Here is an 11,548-nt window from a genome sequence, read left to right as displayed (position 1 = left end):
GTTTGGTTGTTCACATGTGCCAGCACTGGAATAAAGGTGGAGTCAATGAAGCAAATGTATTCAAAATACATTCAAGGTATGCAGAGTTTTATTCCAGTTTATCTTGGCCTATTTGCTTTGGTTATTCATACTGTTGATGATGCAAATCTTTTTTTTTTATTATTATGTGGGAAAAAACAATATCGATTATCCTCTGGTTCAGTGGGTTTATTTGGCAGCCAAAGAACACAATTGGATACATTCAAAGTGCATCTGAAAACAAAGATTCAACCCAGATTCAATCCAAATTATCTTCACCATCTGAATAACCCCTTTAAGGAGAATAAACACTGTCTTAACATTTTTTTATAGAAAGATCACTGAACAACTTGGAAGGCCAGAGTTTTAATGAATCCATCACCTACATGCCAACTTTTTTTGTTTCAGGTTTCCTTTTCCTTCCTTCCTTTTTATAGTTGGTTATTAAAAAGGCATTGTCTTGTTAATGCACCAGGGGTGCATTAGGAGAGGAGAAAAGGAGAAAGGGATGATTTAACCTGATTGGTGAGGTGTGCTGAAACTGGAGGGGGATATTCATGAAAAGCAGGATCTGTCAGTGGTAAAGTTATCCACAGATCAAAAATGTTGGCGATTAAAAGTGTATCTTTCTCTTTCCAAGTATGCTGCTTTCTTATATCTCCTCTTTCATTATGAAAGGGAGTTGTGAGAACTGGGAGCCAACTGTTCTTTTGAAGAAAAACCAGTGAATGGTGGATGTCTCATTTTCAAAGGTAGAACTGATTCACAGATACATGTACCCAGTTAATGCACATGTATTTAGACTGGTGGTTAAATAAATGACTCCTTCTCCTACTCAAAAAAAAATCAGGGCATAATCCAATGCTTAATGGAGCACTTTGGAATCTGCCATGACTCCAAGAACTTAGCAGGATAAATTGCCCAGGCCCTCACTATGAGCCTCTAAGAGCACCTACAGTGTATCAATAATGCAGTTTGACAACACTTTCAGTGCTGTTGCACCATTCAGTGATATCCTAGGATTGGTAGTTTTATAAAGTCTAAATTGGTAGTTTTGCAATTACAAAGCCTTCGCTGCCAAAAAGTGCTGGTTCCTCATAAAACTACAAAACATAGGATTCTGTGGGATGGCACCATGGCAGTGATGTCAAGTTGCATTATTTATGCAGTGCAGATGCATGTTTTCCTTCCCTGCTTTCCATTCCTTGATAGCTCTTTCTTTCCCTCTACAAATTTAATTGGGTGCTGTAGCAGGAAGACCTGGGAAATGTAGTTCTCCCAACTCACCCTTGAATATACTTCAGATGGCATCTGTTGGTCTTTTTGGGAAACATGTTCCTTTACACATATAACTGCATTTTTAGGTCATGACATTAGGCCCATATTCTGTTCAATCAAATATACAATCAAGTGCTAGATTGAAGACATTGGGGAATAATTACTTACCATCCAAGAAGGTACATCTTATATCCCTCAGCTGGGCAATTTGGCAGGGACAATCCCAGTTAATCTTCTGTCATTCCAGTGTTTCATCTGCTTTTAAAATGTTTCAGCTTCTCTCCCTTCTTATCACTTTCACTCCTTTGTCCTCAGCTTATTTCATTTGCTGCAAGCAAAGTTCAAAGCACAAAAGTAGTTTGGACTCAATAAACTCATCAGTGGGGAGAGGAGAGGATGAGGCAGAATATTGCCCTTTCCAGTAGGCTCAGGTAAAAGCAAACTGCTGCAGCCTGTCCTAGCCAGTCTGTTCTTCTTCATTAACATTTTTTGCTCTCTTGGTAACACTCTGATATTACTCGGCTGCATGTGTCCCAGTTTTCATCTGTGTATGACACCTGCCTGCTTGGTATACTGGTTTGAACATTGGACTATGACTCTGGAGACTAGGGTTTGAATTCTCACTTGGTCATGGAAACCCACTGGGTGACCTTGCGCAAATCACACTCTCTCATCCTTAGACAAAGGCAAATCTTGCCATGAAACATCCATGATAGATTTACCTTACATAAGATGGAAATGACTTGATGGTGCACAACTACTACTACAACAACATCCACATGTACAACACATACAATTGTTGAACTCCACTTACATAACTTTGAACTGAATATAGATTTTGCATCATAACCAAGAGACCTTGTGTATGCATAAAACATCCACAGAATGCAGCAACCCCCACAAACCAGTTTTGAAAATATACATTTTTTGCCCAGTGAGGGGAAAAAAACCCCTAAGTTTTGTCCTCTGCCCTTGCAAGAAATAGTGAGGCATCCTTAAATTAAATTATATTAAATTAATTTATTGTCGCACCACAAGTGTGAAACTATCATGACGTTTGGCAACCTTCATGCTGAGATTTGATTTGGGCCACAGTTTTGAAACTGTAAGCTTCCCAAGCAAAACATGTTATTGCTGTTCATAGGGAGGAAAACACGAACATACTTCAAGATACACATTTCTGAAATTTACTACCTTTCTCCCTTCCAACAATATTCATGTTGGTTATCATTTGCATGTCTCCTCCAGGCATCATGTTTGCAAAACTCATCTCACACCTTCTGAATCAGAGATACCGGCTGGTGTGGATGAGAACCAGCGTCTTGTTTTTCCAGTTCTGGAAAGGAACATACTATGATGGAATCTGGTGCTCCAAGTGAGCCTTTCCTTTAGCAATGGTCTGGCTCGACATATTCTGCAGGAATAAGCAACCCCAGAGAGGGCAATTTTCATCCTCTGACTCCCTGTTGCAAGATGAGGCTACCAAATATTTCTATCTTCATCAGAGTCATTTTCAAAATGGCTACTGGAAGCAGAATCAAGCTACTTTCTGCCACCAATTTGAGAAGGACTCTCGCAAACATAAAATAAGATAGAAGTACTGGTTTTTTTGGTGTGAGATTTTTTTTAATGTTTCAGGGGCTCTCTACATGGTTTTAAGCTGGAAAAAATGCAGCAAAACTGCACTGAAATGTTTTGGAACAAATTGAGGTTCAGGGAGCTTTGGGAGACTTTTGCAGAGGTTCCAGGTGATGCAAAAGGGAATCCAAGGGGTGCACTTTGTTCACCCCTGATATAGCAGAAATGGAGGCTGTACTTTCTAAATGTATTCAGCCAGGTTTTTATCCAGGCAGTTATCTATGTGGGTTTTCTATCTGGCCATTTCTCTGGCCCCAACCAGAGTGGCGATACCACTGGACTATTACAGCCTACTAGCAGAGAATTCTAAATACCTTTGGTTTGGGGAATAGTTTGCAATTCCAGATAAGGAAGACTCAATCTGTATTATGTTTTTTAAAAGAACACTCATCTCTGAAAGAATAATGAAACACAAGTTTCTCCCCCCCCCCCCCGAATTTCAAACTGTTCTATGTTTTTTTCAGTTTTCTAACCCTTTGCAGTACATTTTGTTGAAAAGGAGCAGGCTAATTAGCAAGAACCAGCCAGCTGAGCATGTCAAGATGAGATACGTTTAGCCACATTAAAAAAAAGGGCTTGGGAAAGGTACTTTTTGGATCAAAAGTCCACCAGCTGGCAAGGCCACTCCTAAGGTGCGACCAAAGAAAAACCCAGCAAACCCTCCCTTCCCAAACAGTGGGGCATGTCCCAGTCCAAATTAAGCATTTTTTATGCAGTACTGAGCTGGAAACTCTGTTGAGATGTCCCCCCCCCCTTTAATTTAGGATAAATGTTCAAAAAGTCAAAGATTTCACAAAGCCACATTGGCCTCGTTTACCATTTGAGCTGCTACTGCTGAGCACCAGCTTCATTTCTTCCCCATGCTTATCCTTGGTACCCTTTTCAAAAGACCGTTTATACAACTTCCGCCACAGACAAGAAATGCTTCCAGTTCTTTTGCCCTCTATTCCCTTTTATCCTAAAGGAAGGCACCATCAGAATGAGGGCAGAATTAGGAACAATGGTTCAAGGCTACAGCTGGCCCTTTATAGCCACGGGTTTTTGATCCATGGATTCAACCACCCACAGCTTGAATTCCATATTCCAATAAGTAAACCTTGATTTTGCCATTTTATATAAGGGACACCATTTTACTATGCCATTTTATTTAATGGCATTTGAGCATCCACAGATTTTGGTATCCATTGGGGGTTCTGGAACCAAACTGCAGCAAATACCAAGGACCCACTCTATACAGGTGGGGGGGGGGGAGCAACAAGAGGTTATTTAAACTCAACACACACATGTGCCCCTTGCCTGTGAGAACCAGAAGATGCCAACGGTAAGTGGGCCATAAAAAGTCTCAATTCATATCCTCCTTTTCATACCCTTCAGCATTTCACAGGTGAAAAATAGGGCATATATGGCCAAGCCACATCATAGTGTCAAGATGGTGAAGATTTTAAAGAGGAAAAACACACACAAAGCAGGAGAGGCAGGCTGCTGCTGCTGCTGCTGCTGTTGTTGTTGTTGTGTGCCTTCAAGTCATTTTTGATTTATTGTCAGAATATAGCAATAGTATTCAGAGAGATGCACAGAGATGAAGTTCTGATAAATAAAGTGTGAACAACAAAACTGGCAGCATTGAGTGAGATTATTTGCATAGTTGAGCTAAAACACAACATCTGAATAACCCCTAAACTTCAAATCTCCCCTAGCTTTTGCAGAGATATTGTTGGGTACACCTACCTTCATCCCTCAGCATTGGCTATCAAAAAAGACAATGGGACTTGTAGTCCAACAATATATATTTTTAAAAAAACACATGCCACAGCTTTAGACTGGTACTCTGCATACTGTCTTGGAACTAAAGGGCTGCACAGACCCACCACCTCTTTCCTTGCTGGATTGGGGCTGCAGCCCTGATCTGGCCTTTCCATGGCACAAAAAGGAACCACAAAAATCGGCTCCTTTTTGTGCTGTGGAAAGGGCTCCCTAGCCATCACTGCTGCACCTTTTCGTCACTTCTTCAGTGTGGTGCATGTAAGCACTGTGCCGAAGGCGCGGCATGATGCTGCCTGCTGTCTGGTCAGGTGGGTGGTGTGGGGGCATCCAGGTGCCCAGTGGGAGATGCCATGCCCCCACTACACCCCAATGCTGGCTCTTTATGACGGTCTGTTCAGGCCCTAAATCTAAATAAGTACAACCAAGCTGCCACATATCAGTCTTCTGCTCTTCCGTCTCTCCTCTCTTCTTCTTGCCTTTCTCTGTTGTTGCCTCTCTGATTAAATCCTCGGTTGTTTGCTGAATGGTGATGATGATGACGACAATGATGACGGCGAGGGTGACAAATTTCTCTATTTTTCATTTTTCCACTTCCTATAGAGACTTGATCCTTCTTCACCTTGCTTGATTCCTTTGCAGAGTTCCTTTTCTATCCCTTGATATTCATCAAGCTGCATTTTCTTTATCTTGTACAGAAAGTGATTCCATTAATGGCTGTTTACCTTAAAAATAAATGAATAGAGGAAGCATTATAAAAGAAAACCATATCTTGTCATTTCCTGGCATGTGTGTGTGCATGTGTTCCCCTCTTCTCCTGGGGGACATTTTTAGTGGCACTAAAGATCGCATGGCTGATGTGTATTCCTCATAGCTGCAACACATATTTGACAGCTTGCTTGCTTTCTACCTTTCTGTGAACCTGGTGATACCTCTTCTCACTTCTTCCTTGGGGAATCAAAGTTTTATTTCACCTTTCTGCAACCCAGCACCACAGTGAAATACAGTGTTCCATCTTTTTATTTTTTGTACATGTTTTGCTTGGATATCAGCTATATAGCATCAGCTGTGCTTTGGCTGTTATCACAGGGACTGGTCCCATGGAGAAAATGATGGCAGCTTGGAGTGCATGCTTACTCCTGAGTGTATCACAAGAAACTGCCAGCTTTCATAATAGGGATGTAATTATTCACTCCATTTCTTCCCAAGGGAGGCAAATAATTTAAATAATTTTCTTCCTGCTGTAAGAAAGTCTTTGAAATTTGCACAGTTTTGCAAGCCTCTTCCTAGACTTTGACATGGCGCAGTGGTTTCAGTGATGGACTATGATTCTGGAGACCAGGGTTCATTTCCCGGCTTGGCCATGAAACCCATTGGATGAGTTACAGGCTCTCAGCCTCCAGGAAAGACAATGGTAACCCTCCTCTGAACAAATCATGCCAAGAAGACCCCATGATAGGTTTACCTTAGGGTCGCCTTAAACTGGAAATGACTAGAAGCAGGGACGTCGCCAAAGGTGGGTTCTTGGGGTCCGGACCCCCCCTTCTATTAGAAAAATGAATGGTGCGTGCTGCTGCGCCGCCACGCCCAAGCCCCATTATAATGGTGGCACTTAGTCTGGACCCCCCCTTCCTAAAATCCTGGCTACGTCCCTGCTAGAAGGCACACAACAACAACAACAACAACCTGACTGTTTTGCACAGAAAGCAGCCTTTTCTACTCAGGAAAGAATATTAAGAAGTCCCTGGAAGGATCAAGATTTCCCAGTACTTTTTTGTTTTTACTTTAACAACATATTCATGGTTTTGCAGACCAAATCTTTCTTAAAATATCCTGGGCTTCCCTTATTCCCCCTCCGTTCTTGGGCCCTTCCTTTCCCCCCTCCCACTGATCATCATCAGCTCCATCCACACTGTAGAAATAATCCAGTTTGACACCACTTTAACTGCCTTGACTAATTGTTAAAGAATTCTGGGAATTGTAGTTTTTCGTGAGACATTTAGTCTTCTCTGCTAGATAGTTCTGGTGCCACAACAAACTACTTTCCATAGCACTGAGCCATGGCAGTTCAAGTGGGGTCAAACTGGATTATTTTTGCTGTGTGGAGGGCAGCCCCTGAGACTCAGATAATGTTTCAAAAACTGAATTTCACCAATTTACTTTCTTAATAATTATTCAGGAGTTGTAGTCAAAGTGTAAAAGTGCTTTACCAATATTAGACTGGCTAAGGATCAGGCTCACTTTCTTTATGGCTAGAATTTGCTTAAGCAGGCTTTTCATGTGCAAACAGGGGACCCTTTTGTTGGGAAGTTTCATGTATCTTTTTCAACTTTTTTATTTTTAAAAGGGGTTTTATATTGTTATGTAGTGATTTAAAATGTTTTAAAATATTATTCTTGTGTGTGTGTTTTTTAAATTAATTCATTGGCTCTGTTTGGGAGTCGCCTTGGGTCCCATTCTGAGAAAAGGACAGCATATGAATGACATAAATAAAATGAAATGAAAGAAAATATAGCATTCTTTCCCTTGCTTGATTGCTTTTGAATCTAGGTCTTGTAAAAATACTACGTTTCTTTGGGCTTTATCACACTAGCCTGTTGTCTCACCACAGTCAGTCAGTTTAAGCAAGCAGAAACATATTGGTATGGAATCAATCACTATCACAACTTTCTGCATTATCAATCTGGTGCCACTTTGGTGATGCATGTTCTCACAGTCTTCCACACTGCCTTGGTGATCCTGCCTTCATAGTATGTGCACACTGTTTATTTGATGAAATTGTAGAACTGCATAGTTTTGGCACTTCCTGCTGCCACCATTTTGTTCTTGTGATTGAAATCACACACATACTCAGTATGACTCATAACCTGCCCCTTCCCATTCATATATTTGTGTGGTGAATCTATCCATTCATCCAAACCACAGGATTGCCAGAATATCAGAACTTCAGCAGAATATTCTGAACAATAACTGAACAGCTGTGATATTGGAGCCATTAATGGGTTTTCCCTGTCAATGAAAAGATGTCATCCAACAACGAAGCAAAGGCAATGCAACAATGGGAGAGTCACAAGGTCATCAAACACAGAACCAAGTCAATGCAATATTGCAAGAAACCTATTGTGAGATAAAGGCCTTGGTAGCAGCCAGCTTAGCTAATTCCAGTGTAATACAAACAGATAACTATAGTGGGATTAATAGTAGGTTAATTTAAACTGGACTGGGGAGAGGGAATGATTCCTTGGTTATGCTGGGAGTTCTCTTGGAGTACTTCAGAATGGGGAAAACATCATGTAGATCTTAAAAATAAAATCGGTTTGTACAGGATAAAACCTGGGACTTTCAGAGACTTTTTCTTGTCTGCTTAACATCAAGCGCGCCCTTCCCAGTTCATTTCTCTCAAACCATGATCTTGTGTACCTTGCGCTGTTTGAGAGGTGTTGTCATTAAACAAAGCAAAGAAATCCATCAAGCTTATTCTCTACACATTTCCCCCATTAATCATTTATCACAGACATTTCTATCTGGCCTTTAAAAATGAAGGCAAAACATTCTGCAGCAGCTGACATGAGCAGAAAATATCAATCTGAGGAAGAAAAGCCTGATAAACAACTATTAAAAAGTCCAACAAATTAAAGAACAGTAGCCCCCCCCCCCCCAAAAAAAAAAAACCCATAAGGGCTGGAATGCTGTTGGCTGTTACATTTAGAGTAGACTCCCTGAATCAAGAGTGGAACAGGTACATCAGTGAGAACACATCAGGACAGGGCCTTCTCAATGGCTAGTCTGAGACTCTGGAACTCCTTTCCCAGAAAGGTTAGACTAGCACTCTCCCTTCTTAGGAGAAACAGCCTTTGTATAATTTGATGAACTATCTTTCCACAATCAAGTGAATATTTTTTTTGTTCCAGCAGATTTCAGAAAACTGAGTGCTCAAGGGGAAAGGGTCATGCATAATGTGCTGGGTTTTCAAATGTTTCAAATGAGCTGATTCTTCTTATCAACTTTCTTTGCTGTTCATCTTTCACAGCCATACACAGCAATCAGAAGTTTGATGGCATGGACAATCCTGACTTCTTTGTATAATGATACAATTCCCATTGTATCATGGAATTCCATGGGAATTAGACTTCAGTAACATCTGAGAATATTTTGGACTACTAAAAAGACGAATAAATGGGTCCTAAAACAGACCAGGCCTGAATTCTCCTTGGAAGCAAAGGGGCCTAAATTGAGGTTGCCATATTTTGGCCATATCCGGAGAAGAAAGGACTCACTAGAAGAGATTATAATGCTTGGTAAAGTTGAGGATAGTAAGAAAAGGGGAAGACTGGTCTGAAGATGGATAGACTTAATCAAGTCCTGAATTTGCAAGACCTGAGAAGGTCTGTTGAGGATGGAGTGACTTGGAGATCTCTCATTCATAGGGTTGCTATGGGTTGAAGTCAATTCAAAGGCAATTAACAACAGCAACAACAGCAACAAAACATCTGCAAGGCCACATGTTCTCCATCACTCACTAGAAACAGGAGAGAGTTTTCTTCTAGCTCAATCTGAAATGAACATTTGCATATTTCTTCATATTCGGAATGAGAAGAATTTAAGGTTTTTCAAAAATAAAATACAGGAACAAGTAAACTGGGCCAATTTTCCTTTTTCGGTTCCTGACTTGCACAACAATGAGAATTCTTATGAGGATGCTTTGAGAGGATCTCTCAGGGACCAGAAACTTATGGGATCAGTCAACTCATGACCTCAGCCTGACTTTATTTGAGACTCCACTATTAATTTCCAATACACTGCATTTGAAAGAAGCTTCAACTGGATGCAGGAATGGAAAGCCAAACCTTTCAATGCCTCGCCTCCTTTGAAGTCCATTTTTCAATTAAGCTGCATTCTGCTCTGTGCTTGGGGAGAATGAAAGTCATAATTAAAAATAAATAAATAAATGTTTTCCCATGGACAAGAATCCAAGAACGCGGAAGAAATGGATCTATGACCTCATTCACTCAGTTTCAGGCAAAAAATATCACAAAGCTGCAAGAAGCATGACTAGCTCAGAGAAACAGCTGACACTTAAATAAGAATTCAGCATTTCTCCTCTGGCTGCTTTTCCCATCAGACATTGGATGTGAACTTGGCCAAGAATATGAAATAGCTGTGAGACAACACAACTGTTTCTCATCATATTCATGTGAACTGGGTCCCTTTTGTGTGAGCAGCCGTGGCTGCTGATGAACCTTGTGTCAGTGAGGTGAAGAATGAATGCACTCTGGACTTTAAACTTTATTATTTTCAAGGTGCTGGAACCCTCCCTATTTTGAACATCTGTAATAGGTCCTTTCAGTGTGGAATAAAGCCCAGAGCAGATTCATCACCCTGCTCACCACTGGGCCAATATCCTGTTTTGAAATGTAGTATTGTGGGCCCTTGTTATCCGCTGGGGTTTGGTTCCAAGATCCCCCATGGATAACAAAATCCGTGGATGCTCAAGTCCCATTAAATATAATGGCTTAGCAAAATGGTGTCCCTTATATAAAATAAAAAATCAAGGTTTGCTATTTGGAATTTTTTGAATATTTTCAATCCGTGGATGCTTGAATCTATGGATAAAAAATCCATGGATAAGGAGGGCTGACTATACTTTGTATCCTCTCCATTAATTCTTTCCCAGTTTCTAGTCAGCACGGTGGCAATCCAACAAGAGAGCCTAGGGACCCAAGTGAGGAAGGCAGTTTGTTCATTAGAGATCTTAAGCTCAAGGTTTGCAGACTCTGGGGATCTCTATTCAAGGGTTTCTTAGCCAACAAATTACAGCTGTGGCCCAACGTTGAAACACATCACTGACATCCTGTTGAGAAGTTTTGTGACTGTAAAGGGATTCATGACTTTGTAAGCTTAAATTGCATCTTTGTGCAAGATTTTCATTCTCAGGAGGGGAACACAGACTTAACTACTCCATCAGGACCATTGTGAAGCACAGTCAGAAGTATTGCTATTGAACAACATTTTTTTTTAAAAAAATCATATTTATTGAGTTTTATAACATTATCATGTTGTACAACATTCTTAATGCACAACCAGCATGACCAAAGACTACTCTGTGAGTCATGTGGACAGCATGACTGCACAGAACACTGTTTATCTTCCCACCAAAGTGGTACCTATCTATCTACTTGCATTTGCAGGCTTTCAAACTTCCAGGATGGCAGAAGCTGGGACTAGTGATGGGAATTCACCCCATTATGCAGCACTTAGGCCTCAAACTGCCAACCTCCCAATCTTGCAATCAACAGAGTCAGCATCTTAACTGCTGAGCCACTGAATTCACTTCTTTCCTACCCCATCATTAAACCTGTTTAGTTGTAATGGATTGTTTGCACCTTACTTAACAGCACTAAATAGTGACATGTACCTGTCTTGGAAAGGCAGCTATGAACGAACTAGACAAGAACCTCAAATATAAAGAGATATCTTTAAATACAATGGGCCCTCCTCTTATATGGGGGATGTGTTACACACACACACACACACACACACACACACACACACACAGTGTAAGGAAAAAAACGCATATGCTTGAGCCCCATTGAAAACAATGGGGCTCGTGCATGTGGTGCGGCATAGCACATATGCCATACGTGCACAAGCCACTCTTTTTTTTACAGTGTGGCTTCACATAAGATGAAAGGCGCATATGGCATGCCTGCATATGGCACAGGCGCACTGTAGTAAAGTCAGAAGCATCTATGTCATTATATTTCTGATTTCTATGTAACTGTGAAAGCTGGACAATCAGGAAAACTGATAGGAATCAGCTCATTTGAACCGAGTGCTGGAGGAGAGTTCTAGG

Source organism: Sceloporus occidentalis, unplaced genomic scaffold (genome assembly GCF_023333645.1).
Source record: "Sceloporus occidentalis isolate IW3139 unplaced genomic scaffold, rSceOcc1.0.p SCAF_5, whole genome shotgun sequence".
NCBI classification, from domain to species: Eukaryota; Metazoa; Chordata; class Lepidosauria; order Squamata; family Phrynosomatidae; genus Sceloporus; species Sceloporus occidentalis.
Note: the sequence above shows the minus strand (reverse complement) of the source record.